At 43.7% G+C, this 9312-nt stretch overlaps 1 long non-coding RNA gene across 4 annotated transcripts; it reads right to left on the bottom strand.

Annotated features, from left to right (window-relative positions):
* Positions 1-2499: 2499 nt before the first annotated feature.
* Positions 2500-4962, bottom strand: LOC115317402. 4 transcript variants are annotated; one of them, XR_006077718.1, is made up of 3 exons: positions 4826-4962; positions 3757-3898; positions 2500-2625 (listed from the first exon to the last, which is right to left on the bottom strand). It is a non-coding gene; the product is annotated as an uncharacterized LOC115317402 (long non-coding RNA). The 4 variants fall into 4 exon arrangements; XR_005716005.1 differs by lacking the exon at positions 4826-4962 and having other exon boundaries at positions 3757-4003; XR_006077717.1 differs by lacking the exon at positions 4826-4962 and having other exon boundaries at positions 3703-3764.
* Positions 4963-9312: the final 4350 nt, after the last annotated feature.

Genomic DNA, 9312 nt, shown 5'->3' with positions numbered 1-9312 from the left:
AATATACGATAATCTTGGTGCCGCCATTTTGTTGCCTAGTGCGATGCAGGTGGTATATTAGCAAACGATTGAAGAATGATACTCCCAGGGCTCTAGACACGCTATCGGGAAGTTCAGGCGATATTATTTTGTTACATCGCAGTATGTTTTAACATTTCTGCATGACCGAAACGAGCTTCCAGCACTTTAAGGTTAACTTCAGTTTACTGGGAAAAATGATTTTAAGCAACAAGATGGCGGAATCCTTGTTTACTGTGAAGTGTATAGATCACTCGGTTACTCTACTACCTACCAGGGCAATCTACTGTCGAAGGCACGGCCTAATATTGGTGCATAACATTCCAGCCGCTTGTGCGCAAAATAATGGCATGCGTGATCCTGCGCTTTTTTTCCCCGTACGTGATTGGTTTAGACGTGTGATAACAAACGCCCAAAGACGAAGAGCGCCATTATGATGCACTTTTGGCGCCACTTGAGTGACTCCATATCAGATCATAGAATCGGCTGTACTTGCATTTCCGTGAAACGAAATGAAGCGGCGCTCAATTCGTGTCTAAAGGCGTCTTTTTGGCGGAGAGCATAGCGGAGGAGATAAAACTGAATAAGGAAACTTACCAATACACTGATAATACTTCGATGCTCAGGCAGATTTGGCTCCACTGGCAGTATACTCTATTATTGAGATTATGCAAGTTCTAAAAATCCGGGAAGAAAAAAAAAAGAAAAAAAAAAGAGAACGGACAGCGAGAAAATTTAGAAGGAAATGAATGGACGTGTTCTCTTTGTATAGACGTCAGGTCCTACCCACAGCAGTTCGAGCTTGATGATTGCATTTCTCCGCTTACAGTCCCCACCTACAAAATGACTGATTCGAAGTATTAGCTCGGTGTACAACGAGGCTGAACAGTTTTATGGCTACAATTTGGAAACTTTGTGAATCTAATATGTTGTTCCTGCACTTGCTTGAACGTAACCGTGAACCACAAAGGGCTTCAGCAACGACTTTTTCCTCTCCTCAAATACTAGTCATAAATACCCCAGACCCGCCCCTCCTTTCCCCTCTCCCCCCTTCCGGATCAACTCTCCTGTCTACACCACTGCAAAACCGGGACAGGTTTTGCCACCGTTGTTTTGCATTCACTGACATCACATTTGTTTCGAAAATGTTAAAAAAAGAGTGAAGCTTTATTTCTGTAAATGACAACCACACAAACATATTTATAGGATGTCTAGCTGCTGAATGATTTCAGTTTAAATATTCCATTGTTCGAACAAGTCCCATTTATAACGCGGCTTAAACTTCATGCCGCATTTTAGTTAAATATATTTCTCCTAAACACGTCTTCTTTTTTTTTTTATAGAGATATAATGTGTATGTTTCTAAGAGCCTTGACCGTGAATTTGTAAGAAAAGGTTTTACACAAAATTAGCAGTATGTCCAGAACTTGAGCAGCAAAGGCATGCGCGGAATCGAACTGATTGAGTGAAGTTCACCTTCGATGTGACAAAAGCTAGGCATTTATTCCTGATTTTATTATGTTACTTTGATGTCACGTAGACATCAGGCATCATCTTTAATTTCAGCTACTTCATGTAGCGCGCGGTCAACGAAAACCGCAGGCTGTGCAGGACGGCCATTATCAAAGGTTCATTTATTAACCGATTTGAACCAGTTTACGCCGAGAAAAACCCGCAACCGAACTCATATTTCTGCCACTTGACCACTGGAAGTGATTCAAATAAACTGGAAAGAAATCACCTAAGCCCAAATCTATAGGAAACATCAATATTTCTTCATCTATTTATTTACCTCTGAAGGCCCACAGGGGCATTTCATAAAATATACTCTAAACGACTTAATTTTCGCGGACTCAAAATTTCGCGAATAGGGCCAAAGCTGAAAATTTGAAATTATTCGCGGCTTATAATTTTCGCGAATCGAGCGTAGCTTTCGTAGCGTTCACATATTGACCGAATTGTTCACGGGACGTATTTATCGTGAATTGTAGGCGATTTGCGAAATTCGCGAAAATTAGGTCCTCGCGAAAATTTAGTCGTTTACAGAACTCATAATCCCACAATGTTGTAATTGTATGAAATATAAAAGGAAACGTAATTACGCTAAAAGAGCTCAGTAAAACGGTAAATTGTGCATTGCCACGCACACCAGAATATAGGAAATTCTAAGTCATTAAAAAGTACACTAGAAGAAATGTACAGGTACTACAAGAAAGAGGGTACATAAAAAAGCTTATAGTAAAGACTTAGTCAACGATCATGAAATTGACGAGTGGAAATATAAAGGCACTAAACGTACACGTGCTACTTTGAAAAAAAAAAAAAAAAAGACGAAATGGATGTCATGATAGACTCGTAACAATGGAAGAAGCATTTTCATGGTTTGTTGTTTGTGCGACAGGTTCTTATGTTTTAACGCCTAATTTATTGAGCGGTATTAAAATGAACTTGAAAGGTAAAAGAGCCAAGGAAATCCTGAAGTGAAAACGTTTATTTCACGCTTTATTTGAGTCCCTCTTTATCGTAGCTGCATTTTCCATGAAAAACAGCACCAAGGTCCCAGTAGCAGTTGCAATGAGCACCTTTGCACATGAAGTGGTGAATGCACTGAAAAAGCGGAAGAATATACATATATTAGAAATATATCAGCGAAATTTCAATTCTTAACCTCAATTTCAGTAGTGTGCTTGGGGGTAACTTTCGCCGCTATCATAAACTCGTCAAGTGACTTTCTCATGGTGCACCTTTCGTTAGTGGCATTAAAAGGAAGCTAAAGATGTTACTAAAAAAAAAACGAGTTAGAGGTGAATTGTAAAGTATTTTTATCTCGTGAGTCTGAGTATCACGTTCGTTTCCCCAAAGATGCAACTAAACGCGAGAAAACGGGAAAAAAACTTCGACCAGTCGTTACGTCATAGTGGGATGTTTCGGTCGTTAAGCCCGTGTCGCTCGTGTGGGCAGCGCGTGCAATTGCAGATTTGCAATTTATATTCTCCCGCACTGACACCAGTCGTGACGTCTTTCTTCGAATTTTCTTGAGAATAGCAGGTGTGAGCGTGCAGAGCTTTGATAGTCGCTGAGATGCGCTAGAGTGGAGATTTCGGAAACTTCTTTGATGACGTAGCGCTCGCGGAAAGTCGGTACTTTGAACAAGTTTTCCTGCAGCCTCCATGCAGAAAATAAAAAAAAAATATCTCGGCATTGGGGAACCTCAAGGTCAGATGAAGAGTATTTAAGTGTGTTTAGTTAACTACAAAACCGCGTTAGTTTCCCTTTATACAGTTTAAGGCTCTGGTTTTACAAACACACAGCCCTCACCACATTTCCAAATAATAATTGGTTCATCAATAGTGTATTTCATTCAGCACAATATAATTTTTTGGTTTATATTAATATATAAACCGTGAAGTCTCCTAAAGCCTTATTTAGGTGTCACTGTGATATGCCATCATTTTCACTTGAAGAAAGTCCCGCTTTTGATTTTTGAGGCAGGCCAAGTTTTAGGCTGTATAAGCATACACACAACCCAATTTATGTTCTAGATAACTACCGAGGTGGCTGATAGTATGTTTAACTAAGGCCCAGTCACACCAAGGCCGCACGAATGGCACAAACATATTTTCGTTTAACGGAAAAACAAACCTCAATGAGTCTGTACAACGACTCATAAAGTAAAATACTCACAGGAGCACGGAAACAGTACCTGCACAAATGAGAAAAACGCAAATTAAGACTTACTTCCTTGCTAGTGCTCCGGGGCGAATAAGCATTTTAATCGTTTAATTTTGCGTCGGACATGTTCATAAAGAACTGCAGATGCAAGAAACGCTGAATGCCATTAGGTTTCTTTTTCTTGCTTATTCTTCCCAATTGCGATTTGCTGAAACATAAAAGAATTTGTGTCTCCGCCAAATATATTCAATTAGTGAGGACACATCAATATATCAGACGACGAGAGGAAAGGGCCTAACAAACGAGACCTTGATTATAATACAATTTTTTTTTCAGAAACAATTAAAATTCACATTGGCACCGAACGTAATAAGCCCTTTCACAAATATAATTTGCACGCTATATTAATCTTTGCTCCAAAACATCTTTTTTGCCTCAACTCGTATTTTATAAATGTGGACAACGCGCTATTACGTTTTTGTATTAGTGAAAATAGTTTATCAAGGGATGCAAGTGACGACTTACTTTGATGCAAGTGCACTTGCAATCATCATGAACAACAAGGCAATCACGAGAGCGCCCTTCAAGCTCATATTTACTTCGTTGACTTTCCTACTTCCTGGTCTGAGTGAAACTGAAACCTTTTAGGAAGCGTTATATGCAATATTATTGGGCCTTTCAATGCGCACATAATTTTGGATACTAAATGAAAATGCAAGAGAGCCTGCTTTCTAAGAACCGCCGAGATCACGCCGCCTGGCGTGCCGGCGGAATGCACCAATAATGAGTCCGATGTCTTCCGAGTATTCCTAGATTGTAAACTGGAGTCGTACGAACAGAATACACATAAAACTACTCGCCGTGATGGTGCGATTGTTTGGTCGCCACGCTGTGTATTGTGTGAAGTATAGCGGCGTTGTCCAAGAGACTGATCCGTGTTCCCGCATCTCTCTATTTATGCCTTATTAAATAAATTACAAAATTGCAGGAGCTAGTGCATAAACAAACGCTGAAGTACGCTGAAGTAAAGTGTTGTCCTTGAGCTTCCTCACAATATATATATTAAAGGGCATAGATGGGACTATTTTTTTTAGTTTCTTTGTGAAAAAATAAATATTTTGCAAAATATACTTACGTTTTTAGACGCAATTTAATTGGAGGGCACAGCCCGCTCTAGCCCCGTCTACAAATCAGTGATCCCGCCCATTTTTTTGGCATGGGTTGGCTGCTCGGCTGATCACGCTAAGCCTTTTGTCTCCCTCTCGAGACATCCGGGGCACAGTGGAATCATAACCAGTGGTCCCACTCAAGGCCACTTCCGGTAATCGCGCATACACAGCGCTCCTCAAGCCGGATGGCGACAACTGAAGTTGTAAAACAAAAACAAACAAAAAAAAACAGGGTAAAAAAGAATCGCAATTGACTAAATTGAGTGCGTTAATGTTAATATTTTTAGAAAACATAATAAGCTAGGTAATAATGATAAACCAACATGGAAAGAAAAAATCGAGCAGTTACCGTTAGCTTCAAAAAGTTCATTGCCCTAACCGAAGCCATGTCAGCCATGTCGCCGGTCGCGTTGTCGGCGTTCTCGGTGTTGCTGTTCTGCGAATTTCTCTTTCCTAGTACATTTCCCTTTCGGTTGGATCCTCGCTTGGCGTTTTAATGTCACGTGAGTTACCGAATCACGCTATGAATGTGTTCTAAATGTGCCTGCTCAGGCAAGAAGCCAAAAAGCCGGGGACTCACTTCGCCGTTCGAGATTCCGGGATTCCGTTTCAAGTTCGTTGCTGGTGAGTGCAAACATATTAAAGTGCTCGTGCTGTCCTTCGCGTCAGACCATGGCACGATCGTCTTTTCTCCAACGCAGTGCATGTGACTCGGTTAATTTCTTAGTCGTATGCACGTCGGACGTGACTTGTAAAACGGTCGAGCGTAATGAATTGCTTGTTCACGCGCAACCTCCACGTATCGAAGCTTGCACACCACTTTACTGGAAAAATATAAATATCGTGGCAAATGACGCGGATCAGGACCGAACCTGGGATTTGCTAATCTGTAAAATCATAAAAGAGAAGATGTCATCATAGCTTAAGATAAAAAACAAACAAAAAAAAACGCAACATTATAAAAAGTGAATTTATCAGTTGTTATATATTTGCAAACAGGCTAAACAAGTTGACTGGGCACATTGAACATGATTCTGAATTAACTAGTCAGATGGATGTCCCTTGAGGGGAATTAACGGGAAGGCACCTCCAAAAAAAAGTGTTGCTCAAACATGCCAATTTCCTGGACTCACACCTGTATTCTCTCTCTCTTCAGGATACCCTGTGGGCATGGCAGCATCTGGCACCTGTCGTTCAGCATGCGTCGAGACCCCTCCTCCTCCCGTCAAGCTCCAGACATTATTTATCTCCGCTTGGCACGTCATGCAGTAAGACCCACAGTACTTATCTAATTTAGAAGTATAAGCAGGGACAGATCCAAGGGGAAGATCCAATGGGGGGCGACGGGGGCAACCGCCCCCCCCCCCCCCAAACAAAGTCGACCCCCCCTCCCCCATCTCGGAGGGCAATTTGACATGGCTGGACTCCCAGGTGCACACGAAAGAAGGGGAGAATAGCATCCTTACAAACTTTCTGCCCCCCCCCCCCCCCAAACGGAGTTCTGGATCTGCCCCTGAGTATAAGGTGTGTCTCACTTAGTCCATTCACTGTATGCTGTTACTTTCTTGTTCCAGTACGATGGTTCCTCGGAGAATCACAGTGAATACCACGAGGGCGACAAACGTGTGGAGGCAAGCTGCAAGGGCCGGACACCAGAGACAAGAACCATCCGTAACCAGGGGGATGAAGCGAGAAAACTCAAGAGGCAGCTCATCATCTGGGCCTCAACAAGAAAATCGGAGACCGTACGCTGGGAAATTTGTCGACCCTCATTCTTGGGTGGCATGAGCATTTTCTGGTCATATTCGTACGTGAGGTGAACTGTTACTGGAACTAGGTTGACTCATCCTTCTGCAGCTTACAGGGCATTACCAAAGCTACGGCACCAACGAGACAACCGGAACATTTGGCTGAGGGACGGGACAACATATTGTGGGAGTATACTCCTCCTACGGAGAGCTCTCACAAAACTTGCTTCGTTGCTCTGATTAGCTCCAAAGAGCGGCAGTGCTTTTCTTTGTAAAATTAGGCTGAAACAGATTATAGCTGTAATGGGGCCACCTAAATTGACATTGCGGCATAACATTCCTCATGAGGGTTCTGGCATCTATTCTATGATATCTTGTGCAATTATGAATGTCGCAGGCCACAAGTGGTCACTTGACAATAATCTGCAACTCGTCGTATGACAAACTGCTTAAATGGTTGGGTAAGTGCAGTAAAGGTAGTTCTGCATATCTGGGAAAAAACAGTGGCTTGGAGGGCTCTAGCTCTTCCTCATCACAATCTGTCTTAGGAACCAGCTCGACAACCACAGCTGGTTGTCGTGCTGAAGTCACCGGAAGAAAACAACAATAACCGGTTGCTGCCATCATGTTGTGTTAGCCAGTGGTCAAGAACAAGATTTTTTCTCTTGAGCTTGGACAAAGTGTTCTTCAATTAGTTTTCTCAAAGCCCCTTTGACACGCAATGGCACACATAACCTAGTTCAATGGACACCCTACCTGTTAGTAGTGTTTCCAGTTTGTGCTAAATCACGAAAAGAGCCCTTGAAGAATAAGGTAGTGCTGTGAAAAAGTAAAATTTTATTTCCTCATTCCGGAGATTCCCATCTGTTGGAGCTTGGATAGGAGCAAGCTGTGGTCTGCGCTATTAAAAGCCTTTCTGAAGTCTAACTGGACGATCTCGCACGGAGTTCGGTTGTCGAGGCTGGTGCTGAGTGCATGGGTGAAAGCTGCAAAGGCCGATTCGTAGCTCCTGCCGGGCGGAAATTGTATTGGTGGGGGCTCCATCGTTTGGCATACGATGGAGGTTATGGACATTGGTCAGTATGAGTGGATGTTAGACTTGAGGGGGCACTGTGTCCCTTTTTGAGAGGCGTTACTGACGCAACTTTCCAGGATTTAGGAACAGAGCTGTGGAAGAGAAAATCGTTGAAGAGGCGAATGAGGACGGGGGAGATGCCGCCAGCACAGGATTTAAGCAATGCAGGGTGGAGGCTGTCTGGTCCAGGGTGTTGAGAGAAGTTGACACAGGCAAGGGCTTCGTAGGTTTCACTTTGAAGAATGACTATGGAAGACAGTGTGGTTTGACTGGTGTGGCCTTGACTGGCAGAGTTGTGGGTTGGGTGGGACAAAGGTTAGGTGCGGTAGGGTCAAGTAATGCTGCAGCCTGAGAAAAGTGGTAAGAGAAGGGCTCTGCTATGTCGTCAAGATTAGAATAGGGCCTGCCCTGATGTGTGAACACCGGCGCGTGGAACATTTTTTTTTATAGTGAAAACATGGCCAAGAGTTTGGGCTGGCAGGTTGCTTTTGCTCCTAGTTGCTGTAGGTAATCGTTATGGGAGATATGGATGAGATGCTTGACTTTGGTACGTGCCTGGTGGGCTTGGTTAAGATCAGTGGGATTTAGAGGCACTTTTTGAATAGTCAGTGTTTGCGTCTGATTAATACTGCAATCTCCTTTGTCATCCATGGAAGGCTGCCGTGCCTCCTGTTGATCCTTGGGGTGAGCATATTTGTGCTGAATTGCTGATATGTTGAGTGAGAGGTCGTCGGCCTCGTCAGCCGATGGGTGATCAAACACGATGAACCTAGGGGCAAGGTGGATGAGCTGATTGAGATGAGGGGAATCGATTTTTTAGAACTGCTGTAACTTCTTGGCTTGATGACCTCGCTTAGGGGCTGAGCAATGGATATTGGTGAGGAGAGCACTGCGATCATCACTGCCTGGTAGGCTGGATTTCACTGTGCAGCAATAGGATAAGGTGGGATTATTGGTGCGGACGAGGTCGAGGAGTGTAGCGTTCCTGTTTTGAGAAATGTAGAATGAGGCGTCATGAATTTGGGTGAGGCCAGCAGTTTCCAATACGTCTAACAGCATGTCATCAAGTGGATCAGATGAACAGTGCAGAGAACTTGCTGGGTTGACGCGCTGTAGGCTCTCTTGGAGGAGGGCGTACAATTGTTCACGGTGGGAGGGTGGGCAGTAGGTAGACACCAGAAGAAGCTTTCCATGTTTGCAAAATACCTCGACAAAGATGGCTCCTAGACCTGGAGGGGTGAGGTAGTCGAGACGTCGGCAGGGCGGGTGTTTTGGCATGGCGAGGACGGACGCCTTCGCCCCAAGGAGAGACAGTCTTGCTGGAATAAAGAGAATTGTGCGAGATTGATTAATTCACCATTAATTACCCGCCGAAGACAGGCGTCCACCGAAGACAGGCGTCCAGCCATGTCTCGCACAGCGAATATTGTATTCGGGAGAGATTACTTCAGCGCTTTAAAGTCAGGAAGGTTGTTCTTTAGGAAGGAAACGTTGGAAAACCAAATGTGATTGGAGTCTGTAGACTCCGATCGCGCACTTTTCACACGACAACTATGCCAAACGCGAAGTTGTCGCTCGCCGGAGGCGGGTCGGAGAACTACTTGGTAGAGCTGGCGATGATGGTGGGGTA

The sequence above is a fragment of the Ixodes scapularis genome, unplaced genomic scaffold (genome assembly GCF_016920785.2).
Source record: "Ixodes scapularis isolate PalLabHiFi unplaced genomic scaffold, ASM1692078v2 PGA_scaffold1__304_contigs__length_218370807, whole genome shotgun sequence".
Taxonomy (NCBI): Eukaryota; Metazoa; Arthropoda; class Arachnida; order Ixodida; family Ixodidae; genus Ixodes; species Ixodes scapularis.
This window is presented reverse-complemented; position numbering and strand designations above follow the sequence as displayed.